The sequence below is a fragment of the Tenebrio molitor genome, chromosome 3 (assembly GCF_963966145.1).
Source record: "Tenebrio molitor chromosome 3, icTenMoli1.1, whole genome shotgun sequence".
Classification (NCBI taxonomy): domain Eukaryota; kingdom Metazoa; phylum Arthropoda; class Insecta; order Coleoptera; family Tenebrionidae; genus Tenebrio; species Tenebrio molitor.
The window spans coordinates 4,141,031-4,151,295 of NC_091048.1; the positions used below are offsets into that span (position 1 = coordinate 4,141,031).

The window sequence follows — 10,265 nt, forward strand, 5'->3', positions numbered from 1 at the left end:
GACCTAGGTCCGCCGTCCCCAACCAACCGTTTCCGGACAAAACCCCGAAGTCCCTATAACCGTCGACGGAAGCTTCACGAAAACATCCCGACGCCGCTCCCGCAAAGACTAAGGTCCGTCCCCGCTAACGGCTCTAAATAACCGTAGCTTCCACAGAAATTTACTAAACAACCCCACGACTTCCTGATTGTCACCTAGCTCCCACAGGGGCGCACTTACAACATTTTACTTTAACTTTTCCGAAATCTAGCAACAACACGAAGGAAAAAAAAACGGGTTTAATTCTATCGAACAACGCGTAACATTAAACGATGCAAAAATTCAACACAACAAAGCGCAACATTAAACAATGATCAAATACACAAAACAAAACGCAACATTAAACAAGGATAACATAAGCAAAAACAAACCGCAACATTAAACAATGAGGAAATAAAAGAGAACAAAACGTGAAGTTAAATAACGATAAAATAGAACCACTTTAAATGGCACAAATGGCAGTAAACAACATAAATCGCGAATACAATAATCACTGGTAATGTTAACAAAAGAAAATGGCGGGTCGAGTGCCGTTAGAAAATGTTAGTTAAGAACAAAAACAAAATGGACGCACGCGGTTCGGACGACGGCTCCGTATTTTCGAAATTACCAGATCGCTAAAAAAAGAACCTCCCGGGTGAAAGATAACACTTAAAATTAACAAATGGGCGCTTCTTAAAGAAACAGCATGCAACAAAATGAAATCTACAACATACCCTTACCACGTGGTCCTGGCCTCAAAAACAAAACACAAAAAAAAGGCAACGAAAGTGGGATAAATTACCCAGGTGAATTAAAAACGTTAAATTCCTCACGGGGACACAAAATATCTACCCGGAACGGTAGTGGAATTGTTCAGGTTTAACTTACAAATTTGAGAAACTTGGATCGCTCTTCGCAAGGTCTGTTCGTTTCGAAAAACCAAACAAAAGTGACCTACCCCCTTCAACCACCCGAGCGAGCCCGTTTCACCCCCCGCTATATTTCCGCTCGCAGTTCCTAGTCTAGCCGCTAGTACCTTCACATTTGGCGTGCTGTTGTGGCGGTACCGGAAATTTAAATTTGAATTTTAAACTGGGTCACTACAACGTATTGGCCGTAATACATTTCAATCGCCTAAAAATAACCAAATTCGTTTTTTTTTTCATAATAAATTGTGCATGAAGTGATGACGAGTACCTCAAAGTGTTATTGTTCCGTGCCGCAGAGTGATACAGTGTGATATTTAGTGAGCAAAGACATTTCTCTGCACTATTTCCATGATGTTATTTCCCAATGAAAAACTGTAAAAAATACCAAGCAGGAAGTTTTAAAAATCGGAAAACCTATTAAAGAGCTTCTAGAAATAAGTAAGAATAGAGTCAACTGCTTTATTGGCCCCTAAGAGTTGGGTATCAATCCCTAATAATAAATTGTTTAAAACCCCTTGCAGCAGGTCCAGATGTTGCGATTTTTTGCAAGCAGACTCAAGGACTCAGGCTAAATTCGGAGATATTTTTATTGGGGGTTACAAAGCACTTTCTACCAACCGATTTTATACCTTTGGGCAAGTTTGTGAAGCTTTGATGATTATAGCTTTTTACACAACAGCAAAAGGTGTCAGGTGAGACAATTGAAACTCACAGCCACTCTGTCTCACAATTTACCAGTGGGTGCTCACAATAAAACCGTAAAATGTCGACAAACTACTAATAGGTAACGGTTCTTAGGTACTAGGTATAATAACAAATTTTATTGACCAAACTAGTGTTGTTTTTCTTGTAGTTCATGAAGGTTACATTTTGGTGTAAAAGAAGCAGGAAATGATCTGGGTGACGCTGCTGATGCTGACAAATTTTCTCCAACTGTTGATGTTAATGAAGAAACAGCACAACAGACAAACATAAATGTTAGAGAGCCGCTTCAGAAAGTTGCAATGACAAAGGTCTTGGTAGACAAATCAACGCAAACTGATGATCTTGGTGGTTCTTATAACTTGTTTGATAATGTTATAATGTTATAATTTGTTTTAAACCATTTATTATAATGTAAAATGTCAAAAATTGTTACCGGCAAATTAAATCCAAATACAAATAAAATCAGCTGTTCTTTGTTTTCCCTATTTCGTTCAATTTGCAGCGCCATCTTGCGGTTGCTGATTTTCTCCAATTAAGTGCGCAAAATGAGTGTTTTTTTAATGGCGCTTGAGAATGTCAAATTTTTTTCGACATTCGAAAGCGCCATTAAAACACGAATTGCGCACGAAATACAAACAACATTTTTTCTACAGCAGTCAAAAAAGAACTAGATTTATGAAAATAAAATTATTATAATTGAGAAATAACATCAAAATATAAAGTTATCATGAAAACATTTTGTAACATAGGGAACGCGCAACTGTTTTTTTGTTATTATGAAAAAATCTGACATTTGTTTCGGTAAGAATTACGAATTCACCTATAATTTCGTTATAATTACACGTATTTTATAATTTTTTAGAACGAAGTGATGGATTGTGATTATGACAGTGAAAGCGATAATCCGCTTGAAGTAACGGAGCGAGCAAATGCTGCAATTGCAACCATAATACCTGGAAAATCGAAAATCCAAAATGAGAAAGCGTACATTCAATTTCGGGAATGGTGTATTTGGATGAAAAGTCAGCAAAGCTAAAACCACCGACACTATGGTCTACCTTCTCCATGCTGAAAGCAATGTTAAATGTAAAGGAAAACATCGACGTCCGAAAAGTTCCCACCAATGTGCCCTATCTCAAAAAGAAATCAGTTGGTTATCGAGGGAAAAAATCAAAAATTTTAACACAAGAAGATATTAGTAAATTTATAGAAGAAGCTGCCGATGAAAAAAATGTATTGAAGAAGGTAATGAATACGAGTATACACATACATAATTATCATATTATACATAAACAAAGCTAATAATAATGATTCGATACAGGTTGTGCTCATTTTGGGCATAAGTGGCGCTTGTCGTCGAGAAGAGTTAGTAAAATTGACAATCGATGACATAGAAGATAAAATTTCAAAATAAAATTTCAAACTGTCAACCCTCCACTTCCCAACAACAGAACATGGCTGTCGAAATTTCAGACAATCAGGTTTGCACTTCTGAGGGAGTGAAAAAGAAGTGCGAAGAAGTGGGCGAAAACATCTGTGAGAAGAACGAATCATTTGTAATGAAGTCCTCCGGAATTAATGAAGGAAATAGTGGCTCCAAATGCACAATTAATATTTATTTCAATAATAAGTGATGTTTGAGTGATTGTAACAATTTGTAGTTATACCCATAGTTCTCTTTGCTTTGTTTTATAGCCTGTAATTCTGTTTGAATAAAATTAATTGAAGAAAACATTAATTTTTTTTCACTGTTAAAAAAAAAAATTTTTTCAGTTAAAAAAAAATGTTTTATCATGTTAAAAAACAGGGTCCTTTGCAACTTGATAGCGATGAAAAAATGTCACGTTTTTTTTACGGCTGTAGAAAATAGTTATTTTTCTATAATTGATTCAAAAAATTGAAATTCACGCATAGTTATCGGTGCCTGAAGTGGGTCATTTTCTAACGTGTATTTCTTTTTGCATTGTTAGTAAGATCGAAACCATAGAAACCATACAAAACAGTGTGTGAAATGCGATTTCACGCACACGACTATTTCTGTGTTTCACTTCACGCACTGTATTTTATTAGTTACCTAGCAACATGGTCACTGCATTGAAACTTCAGAGTTCCTTCAAAAATTTGAATTTTTAATTTCAATTTTTTGAATCAATTATAGAAAAAATATTGTTTATATTTCGTGCGTGAAGATGTTTTTGTGCATTCAAAGGCTTATACTGCCTCGACCTTCGTCTCGGCGTAAAAGACCTTTTCATGCACAAAAAACACTCTCTTCACGCACTTAATATAAAAATAACTATTTTATATTAAGTGCGCGAAGAGAGTGTTTTTTGTGCATGAAAAGGTCTTTTACGCCGAGACGAAGGTCAGTTTGTAAACAAACAATTTCGTATTTGACGACGTGTAAAATCGACTTTTTGAAAGTAAGAAATTCAAATTATTTAGAAAAAAGAAAAGAATGATCAATCGGGGAGGTGTTTGCTGTGTTCCGGGTTTCCAAAATACTGAAAAAAAAGAATCGGTAATTGAAATTTTAATCATGTATTTGGCATGCGTACTTGCTAACAACAAAGAATCTCTTATTCGTGAGAATTAAAAAACAACAGTTAATTGTTACTTTTTATACAATAAATAAACAGTTGACGCATAACACAGTTAATTTCAATTGCATTAATAATTTACATGCGTGCGTTAAATATACTGGACAAAGTACTTGAAGTAAAACCATTGAATGTTAGGAATTATTGTCCTCAAAACAATTTTATTTCGTTGCATCTTAATATGCACTTGATCTTTAGGAGAATAGACAAAAAATCGCAATTTTGTGCATGAAATTGCTCTTTGGCAATGAGAATGTTCCAAATAAGTACTGTTAAAATCGCGCTAGTTCCTCTTTAAATACCTATGGGCCGTATGATTTCCCATTCGTTAAGCGTTTCATTAGTTAAATAATTGATTAGACAAAGTGAGAGTATATGCCAAGCACTATGTTAGACAGAGACAAAACAATTTAACGACGTTCTTTAACTTTAATGAAAGGGAAATCATGCGGCCCAATGTTTTTAATTGCCAAATCTCAAAAATTACACTAAAAACGTTCCCAATCGAAATTTTATCGTTGAACTTACTCATTTGTATTTCAAATATAGCAACAATTTATAGAGATTGGTGTTTTGAGACGCCAATATTTCTCTAAATTCCGAATCGAAAATTTTACCTTTAGACAAGTTTTTTTCCGTGAACAGCTCGAATCAATCGACTGAAAGTCGCAAGTTATTATTTGCATGATTTATTGTACACTTGAATGCGAAAATTTCAAAAACTCCTGTGTTTTAATGAGTGATATTACATATCAAGACAGGCGGAATTTTGAAAACACTAACTGAGAGCTGCGCGCTGCCTCCGCGAGGCGGCGCGGCAGTCGTCAGAAAACGATATCGGGCAAGCGTATAGACCGGCATAACTAGGCATTCTTCACGACCAGACGTTGAGCTTTCCTGTCCCACAGAACTTAACATGGGCAGGAAGGAGTTGGAGAAGAGGGAAGAGAAGGATACGAGGTCAGGTTAGCTGTTGCGTCTGTCAGAGTTTTCGTGGCATGAAGCAACCCGTCATGAGGGAACTTAACAGCATCTCTTCCTGTAGCGTCACTTCTACCTTGATGGGCTGTAAGATCCAAATCTTATCTCCAACGTGTGGAACCGTGCAGCAAAAGAGAAACATAAAATCCGGTTTTCCTTATGGGTGAATCCGGGCATAAAAAAACAACCAACATTGCAACATTGCACTAGAGTCACTAGAGAAACTGATTTATTATTTTTTAAAAATATTTATTATTCTAGTTTTATAACATTTTGTAATTATGTATTATTCCTAATACCATTTCATATATCATATTCTTACTCTAAAAACCCTTTTATACATACATATTTATATGTCCATTACATACAAGTGAAATTCTTCCACGTTCACTACACCTTTTATTTTTTAATCTATAACTAGGATCTGCAGTACTTGTCTAAACTTTGGAAAATATCAAATAAAGTGTACTTGTGTCTTTATCCTTGTCTTTGGAAGATTTACCCTTGCCACCATCCGTCACCGAAGTCTCTACGTACCACTGAGACTTAACGTGTGCCGCTGAGTACCCAATAACAACATTCCATTCGGTTTCGTTGTGCTTCTCTTGAAACAATTCCGAGTAAAGTTTCGCTTTGTCAAATGGTTCAGTGTACACCAAAAACGCTTCTTTCAAGCATTCCACTGCATCGACTATGTAATGCACGGACGGAACTGAAGTCTTGTTTGTGGCGTGAATCTAAAATTATTTATTAGTAATGAATTATTAGATTCGATGAGATACTTACGACGACTTCAGTTGGTGGATCGTCTTTGGCATTTGTGCAAGAGAACAATAGGAAAATGAAGGAGAGTAACGCGAGCGACGACATCTTTGGAAGACTGAAGAGTGTTTACAGTCGCGTGGTTATATACCTATGCCAGGTGGTTTTTGTTTATACATAATACAAATAAACTCAAGTGTTATTGAACAGTGAAAAAATGTCAACTAACTGTTGTACATTTTCCAGAAGTATTTGTAACAAAAATTGTTTTTGGTGATGACAAGTTCAATGTTTGATTTAGCAAATACCGGGTGAGATAAGTTTTATCGTCAGTGCGAAAACATCCACTTCTAATCAATTTAAAATTCTCAAAAAATTCAGGAAAAATTCACTCTAGAACAGTCTGTAAAAATTTCAAAATTTTTAATTAATCAGGTAAAGATTTTGTTTTAATTCAATAAATGCTACGTTAATTTACATAATTTTCAAACATTTAGGAAGAATTTGACGTCATTGAAATCATGAAAACATCACCGGTTTTTGAAATAAATGGATTTTGATATTAAAGCCTAAAATTTAGCTATGATTTATTATTAAATTGGGCGGTCAGTTCCACAAAAGAAGTTGACGTAGGTTCTTTATGATACCCTCTAGGGACTTAAGAATTACTAGAAAAGTGGTCAACAGATGTTTCCCAACAATGAGATATTTATTTATGACACTGCAGCTGTAACTCTTGGTCATTTTTCGCTCTTAATGTTAAAATTGGAATAATTCAAAAACGAATAATTTTCTTTTGATGTGAATTTCGTAAATGTGTTCTTTGAATTAATTGTGAATTATGAGCGTGTACGAAAAAAAATTGTTTTGCTCAAAATCGATTTATTAAATTTTATGGCTCTGAATTAAGTGATAAGTGAAAATTGATTACACACATTTGAAGTCTTATATCAAGGGAATGTAACCCTAAAGTTTCTTAATTTTTACTAATTTTTTAATAGGGTTAATCGTGCTGACGATAAAACTTATCTCACCCGGTACAAAAAATCTGCGTTCTCTGGAGAGTTCTCTGAACCGCCCCCATTACCACCACATTATGTAAACAGGAATTTCATTGCTTTGCTTATCAACTACTTTTGTTTTTCTACTCCAAACTATCGCAATCATAAATTTTTGTATCCTGACAGGGTTTTGCTTTGAAACTTGTTCGTGAACGAGTGTTGTCTCTAGGAAATGGAAAAATAAGGTCAAACACTTATTTACAAATATTTTAGTCACAAATGACTGATAACACCCCAGATAGATCACTCCATTTTCCCCGAACAAACATTCTTTCCTGTCAACAAACAACACTTCACGTGTGCGTTGTTGACAGCTTCATGAATTTTTTACCGATGAGTTTGTAATTAAAAGGTATAAAACGACCATCGATTGTGACAGTTTTTAGTTCTCTCTTCTCACGTGTACAGTTTCAAAACAAAATGTTTGACAAATTGGCAATCGTCATCTTGTGTGTCACTCTTGTACAGTCTTTGGAGAGTGAAGGAGACGGTGGTAAAAAACTTGCAGCAGGGAGTCCAATTACTGTGAGTAGTTAGTTGGATCCACACTGTTGCATATACCTAATTTGTATTGATTTTTTGTAAGGTGGAAGCGACGAATCGCACTTTGGTGCCATCGGTGACTTACATAGTGAATGCCGTGGAGACTTTGCAAGAAGCTTATTCGATTTATGACGACGATGAGGAAAGAGCGACTTTGTGGGCTGCGTTGTTTGAAGAGAAACACAATGGATCTTGGAATGTGGTAGTGGGGTACAGTACAATCTATGTACATTCGAAGATTTATATAGAAACGGCAGTCTCCGATGGAGGGAAAGAGAAGAAGAAGGGCGATTCTTCTGAAAAATTGTTCTTCCTATTTTCCTCAGATTAGGTAGAACTTTTCGTTTGTTCAGATTTAATAAAATGTGGTTTGAAAAGTTTGGAGGTTTTTTAATGTTGTAGTTAAGTAATGTTAACTGTTTAAGTAGTCATTGAGGTAAATAAATAGATAAGTTAATGAATGTTAACAATATATATACAGTGAGCGGCAAAAGTATGGAATAAATTCATTAAAAATTAAACAAAATTTTTTTCAAAAAAATCTTAGAACAGGTCAATTTTAGTTTATAAAAATACATATTTTAATACAAAATAAAATTCCAAGCAGTCATTTGTTTTCGAGTTATGACGTCATCGATAGTTTTTTTTTAAATGAAACCCCCTATTTTTTTCTTGATTCTGATGGCCTTTTTAATTCTCTAAACGCCAGTATAAAAATGTTGTTACCTTACATAAGGAAATTTTTGAGAAAAAAAATAAAAAGTTGGAAAAAATAAATTTTATAACGAGCAAAAACAAGTCAAAAACTGTGTTAGTAAATAAGTACTTAAAATTATGGAATTAAATGTTTGAATTGCCATCCCCCAGCTTGTTGACAATAAGCAAGTTTAAGAAGAAATTCCCCGTTTTAGTTTTATCTAGTTTTATCCCCGCACCCAATCAAAATTAAAATTTCTATACGTTGTGTTTCTGTTAAATGAGTCATTTTCGAAAATGTTTTGTAAAACAAACAACACATACGAATGAAATTGACAGTAACATTTGACTGTTTGATTTACCTACTTGATTTTTTGACTTGTTTTTGTTCGTTATAAAATTTATTTTTTCCAACTTTATTTTTTGTTTTTCTCAAAAATTTCCTTATGTATAATCTATTCCATCTTTAAAAAAACGATAGGTTGCCATGCTTTAATTTTGTTAAATTGGCAGTACTGAGGAAAGCAGTAGTTATATTTCATTTCATTTTGGTTGTAAATCTTTTGTAACTAAATTTGAAGTGCTATGTTGCAAGATGATTCTAAAACAAAAAGTAAATAAAGTTGTCAATAAATGTCATTTTGACGTTTTTCCAATTTATTTTAAATTAGACAACATAAAGTAATAATTTAAAGGGTTTATTACAAGTGCATAATGCCAAAAGTTGTGTTTGTCAAGACAAAACGTGGTGTGTTGATGGGCTAGACACATTTTAAACGAGATAAGCCCGATCTAAGTAATGATGCGATTATTAACTGATTGATGGATATCTTCAATGTGAGAACAATGAATTTGTACTCGATGAAATCCTGAACTGTATAACTAATTTATAGGTGGGATCTGTTATATATTGCATAATTACAAAAAAGGGTCTGGAGGATACTAGAACTACAAAAAGAGGAAAATCAGAAAAGGGAACCATTTTTTAAAAGAGATCTGAACGAAATTATTCGTGGGCTAAACATTAGATACATAGAAGATGATTCGGAATCTAATGATGAAGATAATTCTGAAGATGAAATAATGGAGGAGGTTAAAGTGTAGATGTCTTTTAAAAAAAGTGATTCCATTTTGGAGAACTTATCCGTTTTCTGCTTGTTAAACTAAAGCAAGCGTTCTTGAAACTCATTCAACGACTAAAGCCGCCACCAGATGTTTATATTTTAAATTTGTCTTTTTTTTCAATTGCTATTTTTAATAAAAAATGCTAGGTTCTCTATTAATCTCTTGTAATACAGTTTCAATCGATTCGCAAAAAAGCGGAACCTAAGTATGGCAACACTGTGCCTTCAAAATTTTCAAAATTCCTAACCAAACTTTTATTCAGATATACAGGATGAAATCTGTCAGATTGTAATGGCCAAGCATCGTTTTTTTAAAGTTGGAATACATTATAAGATAACAAAATTTTTATACTGTCATTTAGACAATTAAAAGGGCTATCAGAATCAAGAAAAAAATAGGGGGATTCCATTTAAAAAAACTATCGATGACGTCATAACTCGAAAACAAATCACTGCTTGGAATTTTTATTGGTACTAAAACATGTCGAAAGATTTTGTTGAAAAAAATTTTGTTTAATTTTTAAGAAATTTATTCCATACTTTTGCCGCTCACTGTATTATAAACGATGTTCAAAAATCAAAAAACCATTGTGGTGCAAATGACTTACCTGTCACTGTGATAAGTAATAGGAAATGTCATAAAAAATGTAGGTATGTACTATTGCGGCCAAAATACTTTGGTCGTCAATGTGACATAAACATAAATGATATTCAATTGTAAAGCAAGCTTTAGGATGTTTAACCTTAATTTTTACTATTGTCAAAATTATTTCAATCCAGCTGTGTCAATCCCAGCTGCGGAGGCAGGGTTCAAAAGCAAAAGATCAACACGGTCGCGGTTTA

General features: G+C 34.0%; 2 long non-coding RNA genes across 7 annotated transcripts; one reads left to right on the forward strand and one right to left on the reverse strand.

The window, feature by feature from the left end:
• Positions 1-1,215: 1,215 nt before the first annotated feature.
• LOC138127416 (uncharacterized) lies at positions 1,216-3,381 on the forward strand. Of its 3 annotated transcripts, XR_011158226.1 has the most exons (4): positions 1,216-1,748; positions 1,804-2,456; positions 2,518-2,900; positions 2,977-3,381. It is a non-coding gene; the product is annotated as an uncharacterized lncRNA (long non-coding RNA). The 3 variants fall into 3 exon arrangements; XR_011158224.1 differs by having other exon boundaries at positions 1,804-2,900; XR_011158225.1 differs by having other exon boundaries at positions 1,216-1,734; positions 1,804-2,900.
• Positions 3,382-5,464: 2,083 nt separating this feature from the next.
• On the reverse strand, positions 5,465-8,241 carry LOC138126298 (uncharacterized). Of its 4 annotated transcripts, none has more exons than XR_011157738.1 (3): positions 7,033-7,051; positions 6,023-6,149; positions 5,465-5,973 (listed from the first exon to the last, which is right to left on the reverse strand). It is a non-coding gene; the product is annotated as an uncharacterized lncRNA (long non-coding RNA). The 4 variants fall into 4 exon arrangements; XR_011157737.1 differs by having other exon boundaries at positions 6,023-6,226; positions 7,033-7,047; XR_011157736.1 differs by having other exon boundaries at positions 6,023-6,401; positions 7,033-7,047.
• Positions 8,242-10,265: the final 2,024 nt, after the last annotated feature.